The sequence below is a fragment of the Marmota marmota genome, unplaced genomic scaffold (assembly GCF_001458135.2).
Source record: "Marmota marmota marmota unplaced genomic scaffold, marMar, whole genome shotgun sequence".
NCBI lineage: Eukaryota > Metazoa > Chordata > Mammalia > Rodentia > Sciuridae > Marmota > Marmota marmota.
In genome coordinates, this window is record NW_025999968.1 from 27,050,263 (window position 1) to 27,067,212 (window position 16,950).

A 16,950-nucleotide genomic window follows, 5' to 3' on the forward strand; every position below is an offset into this window, starting at 1 on the left:
AATCAGGAGCATTGCAACCACTTCATAACTAATAGCATGTGTATTACACAGACACTCTATCTAGCTTTTATTTCTCACTTCTACTTCCTAATCACAAACCATTTACAGACCACGGGAGTTAATAAGAAAGACTTTTGGAATCATCAAATATATATTTCTATACAAGTACTTATCAATCTTCTCAGAAAAAAAAATATTGGTAGTGAAAAAAGATCAACTTCAACAAAAAGTGAGAAATGAGATATGTTTAAGGGTATCAGATTCTACTCTGTATATCCTGTTCTGCCCCCCAAAACAGGCTTACATTTTCTCTCAGTGATAAGTAATTCATATTATATTCGCATATAAATACCTGGGGAATTTGTAGGATGTTAACCTTATGAGGCGTCTCAGTCTGTTCTTACTGTTATAGCAAAATGGCATATCCTGTAGTTAATAAATATCTCAAATTAATTTCTAAGGTTTCTGGAGATTTGGACTGTGAGATCAAGGCACTGGCTGATTCAGTATGTAATCAGTGCTCAGTTCCTTGTTCATAGTGGTGGCTTCAAGCTGTGTCTTCAGACAGTAAGAGAAACAAGGCAACTCTCTAGGTCCTCTTTAATAAGGGCAGTATTTCCCCGCATGGGAGCTCCACCTTCATATTTCCCAAAGACCATCACATTGGTGATTAGTCTTCAATAGGTGAATTTTGTGTTCACAAATATTACAGCCTCAGCATAGAGTAAGTGTGTTACCTGAGAGGATGGGAGTGACATGCCCAGATCATTGCTCCTGAAGACTAAGTTGACAGCAGGGAGGGATTGTATTCCCATTATGTCATGACTAGACAGTTGGCTGAAGTTCCGCACAGTTACTGGGCATCAGAGTGGGGCTTCTTCTAAAGTCTTTGTCCTTACCTCCTTGCTTTAGAAAAGAAGGCCTTCTGAAATGTAGCTACACTGTAGGACGGTGCTTAGAGGCATTTGGTACTCGGTTCCTATACCTCTCTAAGTACTCATTCAAATTTCCCCAGTTGTTCCCCAAATTTTCAATCATACCATTTTGCTTCCTCCAAAATTAGTACATGAAGTGTTTTTCTGCTTATTTTTTCTCTCATGAAAGGATTTAAAAGAATAATCGTCTGTCAGAATAAAGCCCAAATCCATTAGCAATTTAAAAAATTATTTACCCTTCTTTAAGGATAGAGGGGACTTTGTCTTAAGAAACCCAATGCTCATACTTGGCCAAACTCCCAACAGAGGAAAAAAAGATGCTTCGTTTTGTCCTGGGAATCATGACCCTCAGGGGAGAGATTGAATGGCTCTAACGTAATGCATAGGAAACTTAAACTTTCATATCAAAAACACAAGTTGCAGTTTTATATACTGACAAAATTAAAGAAGAAAAGTTTAATTCACTCAGTTTAATTCACTTTCAAATTGTTGTTTCATTCTGAATTTTCCTTTTCCCTTCTTTTTCCTCTCCTATTTACATTTGCATAAGTTATGTCCATAAACTTGGAAAAATTATCAAGATTCCAGGTAAAAAGGGAAAAATAAGTAGAAATAAGAGCCTCTACTTATTTCCTCTTCCTCTAAAAAGAAGAAACAATTTAGAGTTTTTCAAAGAATATTATAAAATATTCAAACGTTCACCAAAGCAGAGAAGCAGTAGGCTGCAGCTGAGGGACACTAGATTGGGAATGTTTTACTATGTTTATGACTTGGTCAGGTCTCTCAGTTTCTTTAGTCCTCGGTTCTTCATTTAGAAAACCAATTAATTATAAGATCTTGCAGAACTAATAACTTGTGAACTTAACCCTATCCCCAACTTTTTATCATCCTTAAACCTTATAATGATGTATAAAAATCACTCTTATTTTTTGGTTTCAGACAACTACCTGTTGCACTGATAAGATTCATACCTGCTCCCTCTACTCAGTGAACTTGGACTTGGAGAGAAGTCTTTAGTATCAGTTAGTCCTGTACTAGCTATTTCATGATAATGATGAAGATATAATATCTATCATATATATTTACATTAAATATATAAAACTACATTTTTCTCTCTCTTGCATACTTTTATATAATAAGTGAGTGAGTGAGTGAGTGAGTGAAAGCTAGGAGAGAAGAAAGAGAGAGACTAGTTGTCTGAACTTTATGCATAGGATACAATGGGTGGCTCCTGCTTTCATCCTATGCTCTATCAAGTCTGATGTCTTCTTCTTTGTTCTTAAAATGGTGTAGATGATTATGAAATGCAAGAAATTATTGCAGTGTTATGTGCATCTTAAAAGAGAACAAAGATATAAGTTTAAATGTCAGATATCAGCTATGGATGAAGAAGATCCTGAGAAAAATCACTCAATGGCACTTCTGAAATTATTCGAGGCAATTATTTGGGCAGAAAATTCAACATGTTAATATTCAGTATTGTGATGTGACTCTGTAATGTGACTCTTGCTCAAAGAAAGAGCAGGAGTGTGTCCTAAGGCAACGGATGCAAGTCCAGAGGAAATATAAGCTTTAAGAATATGCTTATTTCAAGAAGAAAAACACAATAATGTTTATTATGGGTTATTTGGAATGAAAAGAAGGAGAAAGGAAAGAATAAAGGAAGGAAGGAAGGAAGGAGAGGGAGGGAAGAAAGAAGGCAGAGGAGGGGAAATAAAGCAAAGAGAGGGAGGAGAGAGAAAACTGAAAACAGAAAATATAGCAACCATCGAAAAGTAGTTTAAATTGTTTAAATTATTAGCTATAAAAAGACTTTTCAATCTTTAAAATTATGGTTATAAAACCCCAAAAGTAAAGGGTAAAAATAATTATAATAAATCTAAAAATTAAATTTCAAAATATGATAAATATTTCCTAAAAAGCCATCTTTAGGATTTAAGGCAGGTATATTTATCTATTTTATCTTGTACACTGTTATACACCCAGGACTTTTTATAGTATCTGGCACCTGATAGACACTTAATAAGTGTCATATTAATATACTGATGAATAATTTAAAGTAAATATTGAAAAACAATATGCAAATTAATGTGATAATGGTTCCATGTTTGGCTGTGATATATTGGGTCTATTTAACTTTTTCCTGAATTTGTAAACATTTTCTACCACTTTTTCTACCTCTTCATATATTTTTTTGTTGATACTCAAAAATGTATTTCTTGAGCCTTCTACCAAAGCACATGCCCTTTCTCATTTAAAACTTGGCAAAACAGATCATTCAATTAAGACGAAAAATAGAAATTTTTAAAAAACAGATTGAACTTTTTTTCAAAAAAAACAAAAATTAAGACATAAAGCAATGTGTGCTCTGTGTAGCTATTGTTCTATCTACGTCCAGGGACAGCTACATAGCATAGGAATTATTTCTTTCTGTTTTAGTCATGAGCTAGTTTTTCCATTGTACATTTATTCCACAGCTAATAAAACAGAGCAATTCTACTCATTTTTAATGTTCTGCCAATGAACACACTGCTAAGAACAATAAGTATGAAATAAATTCTCACATTTTTCAGAGAGAATTAGTTTTGTACCATGAAATTTGACCACATTAAGTCAATTAAACCTACACAATAAAGCTTCAATTAGATTTTGCAGCAAAGATTTCCTTGCTGAGTCCCAGAGCAGTTTGCAGTTGTAGAAATCGATAGATAATATACACATTGGACTCTGATTTTGTTCTGGTTTTAGTAATATGTGAGGTCTGGAGACAGAACTGCACTGTGGTGAAATTCATAAATGCAGTCTGGCATGATACAGATAATCACAAAGGCTTCTCTTCTGCTTAAAATTATTCATGTATCAATTCATTCAATTGTCTTCTTCAAGAAATGCAGGTGTAGGTCCCACTACTTATTAGCTGTATGGTCTTGGATGGGTTTCTTAATTTTTGACATTAAACTTTTTGGCTTTCATATATAAAAATCCAAGTTATATTTGTAACTATCTAAAATAGTTGTTAGAATTAAGTTAACATATGCAGTGTTTTAAAAGTCCTGGAGTATTATAAGGCCTCAGTAAACGTTAGGTTTTTTATGGTGCACTAAGTACTGTGTTAAGAACTGCAGGTGTGGTGATGAAAAAGTGTCTGGTCCATGGGAGCTTAAAGTCTAGTGGGCAGCACTGTTGCAAGGCAGCTCTGTTTCTCTTACATTTCTGCAGGTCTTGGGAGTAAGAAACACTGGCAGCCTTTAGTTCCCTCTTTCCAGATAGAACTCAGACTGTGTAGATAGCAAGCTTGGAAGATGGCATCTTCATTCACAGCAAAGAGGGGGGATTTTTTGTTTGTTTGTTTGTTTTTACTGTTAAAAAATTAAGAATAAAAAAATGTTATGTTTTCCTCTAGAGCCATGTTTGGGCCGGCTTGCCTGCAGCCCTTCTAAAAGACAGAGATTTCCTAAGCTTGGGATTCCTTGCCTGATGCAACCCATAGCATCTGCAGGTGTCACCTGGCCCTCATCATATCCTCAAGGAATTGGGATGCAGGCAGCTAGTGCAAATGCTAATTTTTTTTTGGCTCCTGATATTGCTATATGTAATAAATTGTCTTTTGTTTGGGATCCAGGCATGTATTCCTTCTGCTAGTATCCATGAAACTAGGGCAAGCTAATTTGTTAGCCTTCAAACGGAATAAAAGATTCTTTATAATTCCTGACATTAGGTGAATAATCGTAGATGCAGAGCATGTCTGTTTAAACACAGAAATGGTATGTATTCATATATGTACTCTTGTATGTGGAAAAACAAAAATGCTATAGCAGCTTCATTGTATAGTAGGAGGTAGGGATAGTAATATTTTATTAATGTATTGAGCTGACCCTAAAATTCTTAGACTCAGTAGCAAACATAAGAAACTCCTAATCAAAACTATTAGACAATACTGAGAATTCACATTCATCTGGTTTACCACCTTTTCTCTGGGGTATAATAGAATATTGGCATATACTTTGTACTCCCTGACTATATCCATATATATATATATATATATATATATATATATATATACACACACACATCTATCTATCTATCTATATATATACACACATATATATAAACACATACTCATACATATATATTTATTTATTTATCAATACATTGATTTAACAAATGCATTTTCTTTAATGCTTGTCAATTTCTATGAAACTGTAGGTATTTCTGCATGAGAAACTCAGTCCATTGGTAAACATATATTCTACACAGTCTTTCTTACTTTATAATTCAAGATAAGAGACACTATGCTGTGATGATATAAAATCCACAAGGTATTTGTGAATGGCCTTACATAATACAAATTTTAATTTCTACTCATGTCAGCATGTGATATGAGTCAGGAAGTTGGCCTTCCTGGGGACTTTTTCTATCAAGTGATGGCTCAGGACTTGGGGTACTTCTATAACATTGCTTTACCAGGAGTAAATTGAAAATGGAATACTTAATTTGGACATGCATTTAACTTCTTTGAAATAATCTACTGATTCTTTTTCTGCACTTGTTCCAAACAATAACAAAAGTTTATTCACCTTTCCACATGATAAGATAGATGTTTGAATATTTATTTCCCTTTAGTCTATTTTTTCAAATAATTATAACTAATGTAATCAGGTCTCACCTGAAAATCATTCCTAGATAACTTACCATTTTGATCTTTTTCCTCGCAGCACTCTTAGGTTGTTGATGACATGTGAAGAATGCTACCAAGGACTGAAATCAGTACTTCACGTATTGTCAGAGAGATTCGTGTGAGCCTAACTTCCTATGATGTAAACTCTATAGAGTTTAGTTCCTCTAGACATTTACATTATCTTGTAAGAATTACAGAACATCAGAAAGGAAACTATTTTAAAGTATTAACCAATGCTAGCCATTTTGCCATTCCTCATTCCATTGCACCCTGTCACCTCTTCTTTACTTAGGCCACTAGACAGGCAGTGCCTCCAGGTGGAGCAGCAACTGTGGAAACCAGAGAACAAAAACATCAAATTCCTGACTTCTTAGCTTTCAAAAAAAAAAAAAGCCATAGTACAATACTTGAAAATCAAGTTTTTCCTGCCTTTGAAGTGATAAGAACTCCATGGACTAGAAGAAATAGGGAAGAGTTATAGAGGCAACTACAGACTTCATCTCTGGTGAGGACTCATGAGGTGGCTCCTGTGCCCTCTCCACTCTTCTTCCACCCTCACCCTCAGAGTCAGTTCCTACAAGGGAAAAAGAACAATAGAAGCTAGTCCTATTTGGACAAATCACCTGTTCCTGTTCCTCTGCTCCATGTCTGGCATGCTGAGAGGCAACAGCCTTCCAAGAATACTACCAAACCCTGGGAAGAAGGTAGAGGTGGCTATCCATGATGACAGGACTGAGAACTTTGAGACAATCATGGCTTCCCCTTAATGCTATTGCTTTCACATATGCACTCCCCAACCTCCAAATAGCCTAAGATCATTCAGGGAAGGAAGTGAAGAAAAAATCTGAAAGGTCTATACTGAAACTCCAAATCACTATGTTTGAATTACATAACTCAAAAAAAGTTGTGAAAATCTTGAGGTAATTGAGCTGATTAATACTTTACTTTTAAAATTGACTTTTATGCCTCAGGAAGAGTGAATGCTCTAATAGGGAATGTTAGGATGTTAGGTCCTAAAATAATAAAGACTATCCAACTCTAGCATTTCTAGAACAGAACTTGAAAATATTCTGACAACTGTAGATGCTTTGTTCAGGAATGGAAAAAGTTATTGGATTTGGATGGAGAAAACCAAGGCTTAAATCATCACATTTCTGTATTTGACCTCATGATAGTTTCTCTCTCAGCAATAATTTATCATAAAAACCTGTATATATTCTGAATTTCTCATAGGCAGTATGAGGATATTACATGAGGTGACTCAGAAAGCACTTTGTAATATTTAAATTGTCAGAAATGTATCTTTATTAGTTTGTCTTTGTCAAGTGGCAATGGTCTAAAAATCAGAATAATGGTAATCTAAGTGATTTGATTGGGTTTTGTTCAGTGATTCTCAAATTTTAATGTGCAAAGGAATCACCTGGAGAGTATTATTAAATGCAGATTGAGATCCATGTGTGGGATAGGGGTTGAGATGGTCTGTTTTTAACATAGATCATCATCCATCCTGTGGACCATATACCACATTTTGAGCAGCAATTCTCTAGTTAATGAACTATTTTTTTTTGCATTTCCTGAGCTTGAAGTAACAATTAATATTGAATATCACATCTCACATTGCTCAAGAATTTCTTTATTACTCCCATCTGTTCACATCAAGTTCCTCGTATTCTAAGCATATCTGAAGTTGATGATATTATGACCTGATTATCAAATGCTCTGAAATTACTTTTAGGTTTTTTTCTTTTAAATATTTGTTATTATCCATACAGAACATGATGTGCTTCCAGGGAAAGTATAAACAAACAGTTCAGTCCTTGAGAATTTATGAGATTTAATTCCACAAAGTTGGCAGCAGACATGCCATTATTTCAATTATTCGCTTTTAAGAAAGAACCAAATTTATATTTGGATACTATAAGTAAGAAATCTGGGCAAGATTTAAGGCAATAGAAGTACCATTTTATCTTGGTTTGATTATTTCTGTGGTCCCTATCTCCTTGAGAGTTCAAGAAAACAGTGCTTATGGAATATTATCTACAACCACAGCTTTGCCCCTTGGAAAAGACCATTGCCATTTAGAGTATAGAATGTCATTGTATATTCCAGAGATGATGTTGTCTGTTCATCTGATAAGACATAATAGACAAGAGCTGGTTGAATCTTATTTTAGAATGAGTCAAATGACCTGGAACTGCCTAAATCAAACAGCAACTGTTCTTAACCCCCTCTTCCTTTGAAAAGGAGTGCACTGGTTAAAAGCTATCAAAATATTGGGTGGATAATGGTGAGCAAGTCACATAAACACATGGTGCCTCAGTTTCCTAGTCTGTATAATGGTGATAATTGTTCTTATCTCATGAGTTTTGTGAAGAATAAATGAGTTAATATGTGCAAAGTGTTTAAGGCTTGCCTAGATTCTTATTATAGGTACTTCAGAGGTTAATTATGATTATTATCACTATTACTATCATTACTGTTATTTTATCTCCTTATTCTGATCAAAATGTTATGGTTTTGTAATCTCAGGTGGTTTGCTCTTCACTATTCCACCAGGATGAACTTGATTTTTTCAAGTTCTCAAGATATTAACATAGGGAGGATGAACTGCTCTATTTATACTTACTGAAAATAATATGTATTGTGAAATCCTAATTCTAATGGATTTTATTTTTTTCAGTTGTACTAGAATTGTCAGGTAGTAAGGGGTTTACTCTCTTTAAAATTCTTAGAAAATGAAAGGAAAACATATTGTCAGAAGGATTCCCAAGCATCTCACGTTTTCATATTATTCAATAGATAAAGAAAGATACCCATTTAAAAATATGAAATGTACTCATCAAAGAAAGGACTGAAATTAGGCTAAAAATAATATAAGGTGTATTCCTTATATAAAATTCATAAAAAATGCTTAGCCTCTGTATCCTTTTTATTTGGTTGAAAGAGACCCAAACAAGAGCATTTATAGATTAAAAAGCAGCATTCACAAAGCACAGACAGAGTTGTTAAATTCAAATTAAACTCAGCAGGTTTATACTTTGTACCTAGCTTTGGAGCTGTATGATTCACCAATGATGTATCTAACTTTGTCTTTTCCCTCATGGAATTTACTTTTTCATAAGATAGGTAATTATCACAATTGAAATGATCACCTAAAGTTAGCAGTAATCTAATTGCATACAATCAACTATCCAAATAAAAGGTGCAAGCAATGCTAATTATAATGTTATTAAGGAAGTCAATTTTCAGATGCTCAGATGTACTGCTTAAAGGAGGTGCTACTTTGGAAATAGGTGGGATTTGAATATATTGGAGCCATTTAAAAGCACAGGACAGTAAAGTTAAGCCATCCTCTCCAGTGACCTATTTATACAATGAGAATGAAATAGGTTCAAGTAAGATACTTTCAGATTTAAAGATACACTCATTCTTCATTTTTGGATCAAACAAAGAATGAAAATCTGGAAACAGAAACAATAGAGAGGTGATTTTTCTTTCTCATAAAAGTTTTTGGCCTTCATAGTGGTTCAAAAAAGTTTTCCTTAAATAAAATGTCTCTTCTGTGATTCTTAAACATAAGTTATATTATACATTAAACATAAATGTAAGAATTGTGATTTTACTCTCAGTGTTCCTGACTGACACCTCCCATGCAAAACGGTAGCCCAGTTCACAGTGTCACTTTGTAGCTAGCGCTTATGGGGGATTGGTGTGGGATGGCTTCTTCTTCTGCTTTCTTCTGAATGACAGCAACATGGACCTTTGGCTTCATTTATTCTAAAATATTTAAATCAAATTTCAAAACTAATGTATTAAAAGTGGGAAATAAATGCAAACCAGATCCTTCTGGCTGCTGTGATTTATTAGTCCAATTGGTCTTTGTCTGTGGCTAGTTAGCCCCATGGGTTAGAACACGGTGCTAATGATGCCAAGATCAAGGGTTTAATCCTCCCTGGCCCACTTAGCTTTGTTCCATTCCATAGACAGAACGGTACTCATACCCAGGCCAGACTTCATGCGAATGCATTCCACTTGTCAGAGCTGACAGAGAGGATGTCATTGAATTACCCTATACCTGTCATTACTACCAGGAGACCTAACAAAGCAAGGAACAACTAACTCAAGGTAACATTGAATTAATGGTTTGCCATTATCATCCATAAGGACAAATGCCCCTATTTTACAGTTTAGTATGTGCTCTTTACTGATCTTATTGATAATTAAATTTTAGTAACACGTGGATAAATGATGATGTCTGAACATTTGTTAGACTAACTTGAGATTTAAAAAAATATTTTATTTTAATTGATAAATAATAATTGTATATACTTTTGGGTATAAAGTGATATTATGATACATTAAATAATATGAGGTGGAATGATTTTCAAGATACAGACTAAGTAGTGTCTTGATATTTTTTTCTTTCCACTTAATTATTTCCCAACTTGGATTCCTTTGTTATCAAATATCTACAAAGTACACTAAATCTTAAGAGCCATGAAATTCTGCAACTCCAGTGAAGACTACAAAAGCAAAACAGAACACAAAACAACAAAAAGGCACTCAACAGAGAGAGCATCCTTTGTGGCTCAGGAATACCTTCAAGGGTTAGAGGTAGTGATAGATTTTAACAAATGCTGGCTGGGTTCCCAATGAGTGAGGTACTGTGTGAAGTAAGGGATGACAATTGCTATGTGTCTTTTGGGTCAACAATATATATTTAGTCTCACTATTCAGTAAACAAATCAAACTATGAGAATTAAGAGCATCTTTATTACTAATTGCTACAGATGAAATCGCAGCCTCCGAGTCTTCAGATGAGCTCTTCAGTTTGTAACTAGCACTTTGGAGTTCAATACTACAACATTACAAGAGGAATTAATAAAAGCAGGGACCACTTTACTACTGTTAAAAATTATCAGGATAAAATATATCATCTTGAATCAGAGTACAATTATAATCTCTGCAAGAAGTACTGTCAAGAAATACTTGCATGGGTTTTAAAAGACAATTACAAGCTTGCCTATTAAATCTTACCAGGCTGGAGAGAATAGAAGAATGCAAAACATAGTAGGCATGTGACATGCATTACACACAAGTCTGAAACCTTAGATTATTTTTTAATTGACAAAACTAAATAGTGTGCTTGTGAACAGTTCAATCAGAACTCTTAAAATGATTCCCAAATTATGCTTTTAAAAAAGGTTTTTGTTGCCCCACGATTCTAGACCTTGGTCTATTCCACAACTTTCCAAGGTAGTTATTTTAACAGGAAAACAAACAAATGTTTCAACATGGTTCATATTCCACACTATGAGTCTTATCTACATTATTTATCAATCTACAGAGAAGCCCTATTAATATTACTATCCCCATTCAGAAATGAAATATATATAAGAGGATGGGGAGATAAAATTAATGATAAAGAAGCAATGTGGTCAACATTGAACCCAACAGAGAATAAAATTAATGTGGGAGATGTGAGTCTGTCATTCCTTGAGTCATCTAAACTCTCCCATGCCCCTCCTACATTATGTGTATTGCCAAGCTGAATGAGATTTTAGCATTAGCACTTTTTAAATAGTATATATCTTTAAAAATGGCTTTTAAACATGAACTAATATTTCATCTGGTGGTGGTCAACCACAGAAAATAAAGTCTTTTCAATGTTAGAATCCATGTGAAATTTATTGAGATACAGTATTAGTGTATTTAACTCTTTGTAAGGGATTGGGAAAACTTTCAATAGCAAATCAAAATAAAATAAACATTTGGGTGTGATGGCATATGTCTTTAATCCCAGAGACTCCAGAGGCTGAGATAAGATGATCACAAGTTTGAGGTTAGCTACAGCAAAGTAGTGAGATCCTGTCTCAAAACAAAAATTTAAAAGAACTGGGGATGTAACTTAGTGCTAAAGTACCCCTGGGTTCAATCCCAGTACATTTTTATATTATAATACATACAAATATGCATACGTAATAATTTATAATATACTATTATATATAATATTACATATATATAAAATAAACATATAAAACAAAATACTCCTTTGGGCCATGCATGATTATATTTGCTCTTATTTATTGATTTCAGAACCCCCATAGGGAAGCATCTCTTCAAGTCATGTGGTCTGAGGAACCCTCTGGGTGGGAGGTTAATTTTCTAAGTTATTGTATATAGAGGTGATTCAAAGATGCATGAGATCTCTTAAGATGAGAGTATAGAATAAGATGAGAAAGAACCATATGCACTATGGAACTCTATATTTAAAGTTTAGGTAGTGAACAAAGAAAGCAGAAAGCATGTCAGAGTAGAGGAAAACAGATTAAAAGAGGAGGATGTCAAAAACAGATGTCAGGAGAAGAAATTTAAGGAGAGATTAATCCACCATATCAAACATTATGAAGTATCAAATAGGATAAGGTTTAAATAATCAACTTTGTATTTTTTAACATGTGAATTACCAGTGATCTTACTGACTTTTGGTGGTGAGATGGGGCAGAAGAGTGTTGTGAAAAGGAAGAAAGTGAACAAAAGTTAAATGTTAAAGATTTGAGACTGGTGAAATAAACAGGAGGTGACAAATGTTAAGAGGATATGCATAAGTACCATGAAGTTGTGGGCATTGAAGGACATAAAATAAAAAGCTCTTATTTGCCTATACATTTTGAATTCATATTTTATTTTCTATTACATTGGTACCACCTTAAGATCCAGGCAATCAGAATCCCTCCCTGGCCTCTGAGATTCAGAGTCCCTCTCACTAACCACCTTTCCATTGCACATCTCCTCATGGAACACTGCAGGACCAAGGGAATTTGCTCCTCTAGAGCCCTCCTTTCTAGTGACCCTTGCCCCATGAAATTATTGTATCATTCTCCGATCGTTGCTATAACCAGTAACCACAAACATAGTGATTTTAAACAAAGCACATTTATTATCTTACGTTCATATCTTGTCAGAAATCTCAAGCTTCAGCTTGTTACTGATGTCAGCAAGGTTGCATGCATTTCTGGAGACTCTAGAGGACTCCATTTTCCTCCCTGTCCTGCTTCAGTTGACTTCCTCTCTTCCTCTGCTTTTGATTCCCTTCTTTCTGCCCTCAAAGTCGGCAATGACCTATGGAGTCTTTTACCTTATTTCCTATCAATGTGAGACTGACTCCTCTCTGTCCTTCCTCTTTTTTTTTTTTTTTTTTTAAGAGCCCTTAGGATGACATTGGGCCCACCCTGATAATCATAATTATCTTCCTATCTTAAAATTTTCTCCATAGCAATCTTCATTTCATCTATAATCTCAACTGTCTTAACTATGTAAGATAACGTGTTCATAGATTTCAGATATTAGAGTATGGAAAACTCTAGCAGATCATTTTTTCTGCCTAAAATAACCATGTTTTTATACTCATAACCTGCTGATCCTCTACACAAATGATGGACACCCATATCCTCAGAGCCCAGAGCAGGCTGTTTTATCAGTGGGCTCAACTTAGGCCAGAGGCTGCCTCAAAGTTGCTGTTTAGTGGCTGGAATAGGTAAGGAGGGGATTTGGATATATAGCCTGGGATAGCCATGCAAATGTATTTACAGGTCCTCTATGTTTTCTTACATTGGTACCCCAAGCTAAAAGCAGGCTGGCTGTCATCACTCAAAAAAAGAAGTTCCCCCACTTTTGACCCTAACTTATCCCAAGAGATAATTGAAAATCCAGTTCAAGGGCTGGGGATGTGGCTCAAGTGGTAGCATGCTTGCCTAGCATGCGTGAGGCACTGGGTTCGATTCTCAGCACCACATAAAAATTTAAAAAAAAGATATTGTGTCCACCTAAAACTAAAAAATATATATTAAAAAATAAAATATAAAAAAAGAAAAATCCAGTTCAAGTTACCTCTCCAAATTAAAATAAATAAATGAATAAGTAAATGGGAGGTTCACCTCACTAAATGTCAGCTATAAAATTTGGGAACATTCTAGGAAAATTTGCAGGTAGAATCTTAAAATATAGTGGCTGTAAATTACTGAATCTGAAGAATTGGGAACATTTCAGGTCATTTGGGTATTTTATTAGTATTACAGTGACTGGGATAGAAAAAAGTAGAGGGATAAATATCAGACCAGGTAAGATTTGGCTCCATATATAGATTCAATCAGAAGAGAAGGTAAGTAGTGCTAAAGAAAGAGAAGAAAATACCAGAGGGCAAACTTTGAGAAACATAGGCTGAGAAGTTCATAAAATCACATTACCTTTCATTGTTCTTTCCACGCAATTGTGACTCTTGTACATAATAGCGATGACAATGAATGCAGTGGTCAGATAGTATTATCTGATCTGAGTGACTCATTATACACAGCTAAATGCAACTGGTCTGCACTTCTGCCCACACATTCCAAGGTGACCAAAGGATAATATAATAGGAAACCTCTTTTTTTTTTCATGTATGCATGCTTGTATTTGCATAAATGAATATGCATACACATCTATAATGTGAATATAAATATGAACAGAAGTGTTTAGTCATATATCCTTATTATGTGGTGTTTATTCATATATCCTTATCATGTGATGATGGAAAGAAAATTGAATCAAGATTCAAGAGACTTGGGGCTTTGGTTCTACCACAAGTCCATTATGAGACCTTTCTCAGGCCATATGTTCACTTATCTATGAAACAAGATGTTTTAAACTAAATGACTCTTCTGATTCTTTTCCATTCTAAAACCCTTAACATATACCTTGGATAAGTCAGACATATCTCCTTTTCTACCAGAATTCTAACTTAGTTCTAACTTAGTTCTAACAGTTCTAATTTTTACCAAGGAGACAACTAATACTACAGCCTTTGACAAGATATTTTCTCTCTCTTTTCTATGATTTGCTGCGGTCTGGCTGGGCACAAAATCACAAGCCACTCAAGCAGGAACAAACTTTATTTTTGAAACTGCCACCAATGCCCGTACGCTCCTGGGAAGATTTCCGACCGACCCAAGAGGCCTTCTCCCGGACCCCAACAGGAAGTCCCTCCTCCGGAATTCCCTCCTACCGCACTTCCCCAACCAATGGGAATTCTCCAGGAGTCCAGTAGCAGGCTGAGGTGGACAGCAGGAGTCCAATATACATATGAATGCAGATCTTAACATAATCATATCATCTCAATGGCTTGCTGGTGTCACCTTTCAACCAAAAATGCCATGCATCATATTACTTGGCTGTGACTCTTAGCAATGATTTATTCTTTAGATTCTAATTCTAGACAGAATTTATCTTTACTTTCTCATTTTTTTCTTTCAACAATAAAAAGGGAAGCTATCAAAAAAGATATTACATTGTAGGAAGATTTTATCAACTACTTCCAGACATTTGTGTCCATGACTTTAGGACCTAAGAACAATATCTTTGTCACAAAATGAAGATTTGCAAGATCTTTGGGCACTTGGAAAGTACCACAAGTGGGGGTATCATATCTTTAATCTAGTTCTGGTTTCTCAATCAACCTCGTAAATGTTAAATGTAGGAGTAAATAAGATAGAAATGATCTCTGCAAGATTCTAGTAGAGGAGATAGACATTAAACACATCATTGGAAAATGTAATTAATTATAATTATATTATCTGAAGAAAAAGTTGGAGCTATTAAGTGTTTTGAGAGGCTGTCCTAGCTTTGTGGTTGAATTCAGTCACTTTATCCTCTAGGTCTTGAATTTTTTCTACCATCAGTAACTTCTCATTCTCTTATTTGAGAGAAAAGCAGAAACATGTTCACCGTTTTAACATTCATTGATTTCATATATGCTTGGATTTTTTAGATTCTTCTAAAATGTTTTTTATTCCTTCCTTTTTATAATTTATTCAATGAATATTTATTAAGCGACACTTTATAGGGTTGAGATTCAGAAGTAGAAGTCACAATCTCAGCTCTCAAATAGTTATTGTCAGGACAAGCACATAAGCAGTTTCAGGTCAAGTAATTGATTATTAGTAAAATAAGAGCAGTGTCTGTTGAGAATAGAGGCATTAAGGCTACCCTTCATTGGATCTTCTAAAAAATGGTTCCTTGAAGAGCAAGAAAGAATTAGCAAGTGAAGAAGACAGGAAGTAGGCTGTTGGATCAGATGTTCTGCACACCTATAAAAAGACATAGTGGTAGAAGATTCTATGGATCCTACCTAGAATGGGAGCTCTTGATTCAGATGACTACATGGTAGTCACAAAGGCAGAGTCCATGATTGGAAGATTAAAAAAAAAAAAAAAAGTAATGACACATTTTATGGAGCTACTATGATTTTTTTTAAAGGGATAAAACCTCATTGCTCTGTTTGATTTGCTGTGTTTGGATCATAAAAGAATAAATAAAAATTGCTCAGAATGGATCTGTACATGAGGCCTGAAAATCAGCAAGGAGCCTCTTGCAGAATTCTGGGGAAGAGATACTGAGAAACTCAAGATCATAGCAACAAGAGTAAGGAAAGGAGAGGAGATTGTCAGCTTGTCAGCATCAATGTAAGATTTGGGATCAACTGGACTCCAAGACTGGAGGTAGGGACTCTGAGGAGAAGAAAGGAGTGTGTGAAGATTCTAAGTTGTCTACTGGTATAGTTGATCACTGATGTTTCAATATCTGGGATAGACATGAAAGCAGGATCAATTTGGGGTGTGGGGAGATCAGTGCTATCATGACCAAAGTCCTTATGGAGCACCTGTGTAGAGTGGTCTAGAAAGAATCCAAATAGATGAGTCTGGGGTATAACCAAGGAGAGTAAATTTGGGAAAATACAGTAATAAACAGTTGAAGTAAATTTGTATTTATTTTATTGATAAAAATGCTAAAAAAGCATAATTTAAAGGTCTAACAGTGTAAGTCCCTGATAAATATATTTTTAAGAATCAAGGGATGATAAAATGAATGAATTAATAGGAGATGTTATGGGATAGCAAAATGTTCCTATTCAATTTTATAGTTTATGTATAGTTTATGTCTTTGTGTGTGTGCATTTGTGTGAGAGGATATAAAGATTAACAATATATTAGAACTATACATGTACATTGGTATGCTGGGTCTGGCATAAGAAAAATACCACACACAGACTGGGTGATTTAAACAACAAAATTTATTTTCTCTAAGTTCTGGAAGTTACAAATTCAAGATCCTCCTGCAGTGTTGATTTTAAGTTAGGCTTTTCTTCCTGGCTTGTAGAGACAGCTGCCTTGGCACTGACTCTTCATATGGACTTTCTTCTCTGTCAGTGGAGGGGTGGGGGAAGAGAGAGAGAGAGAGAGAGAGAGAGAGAGAGAGAGAGAGATATCAATCTGAGGTGTCTTCCTCTTGTAAGCACACCAG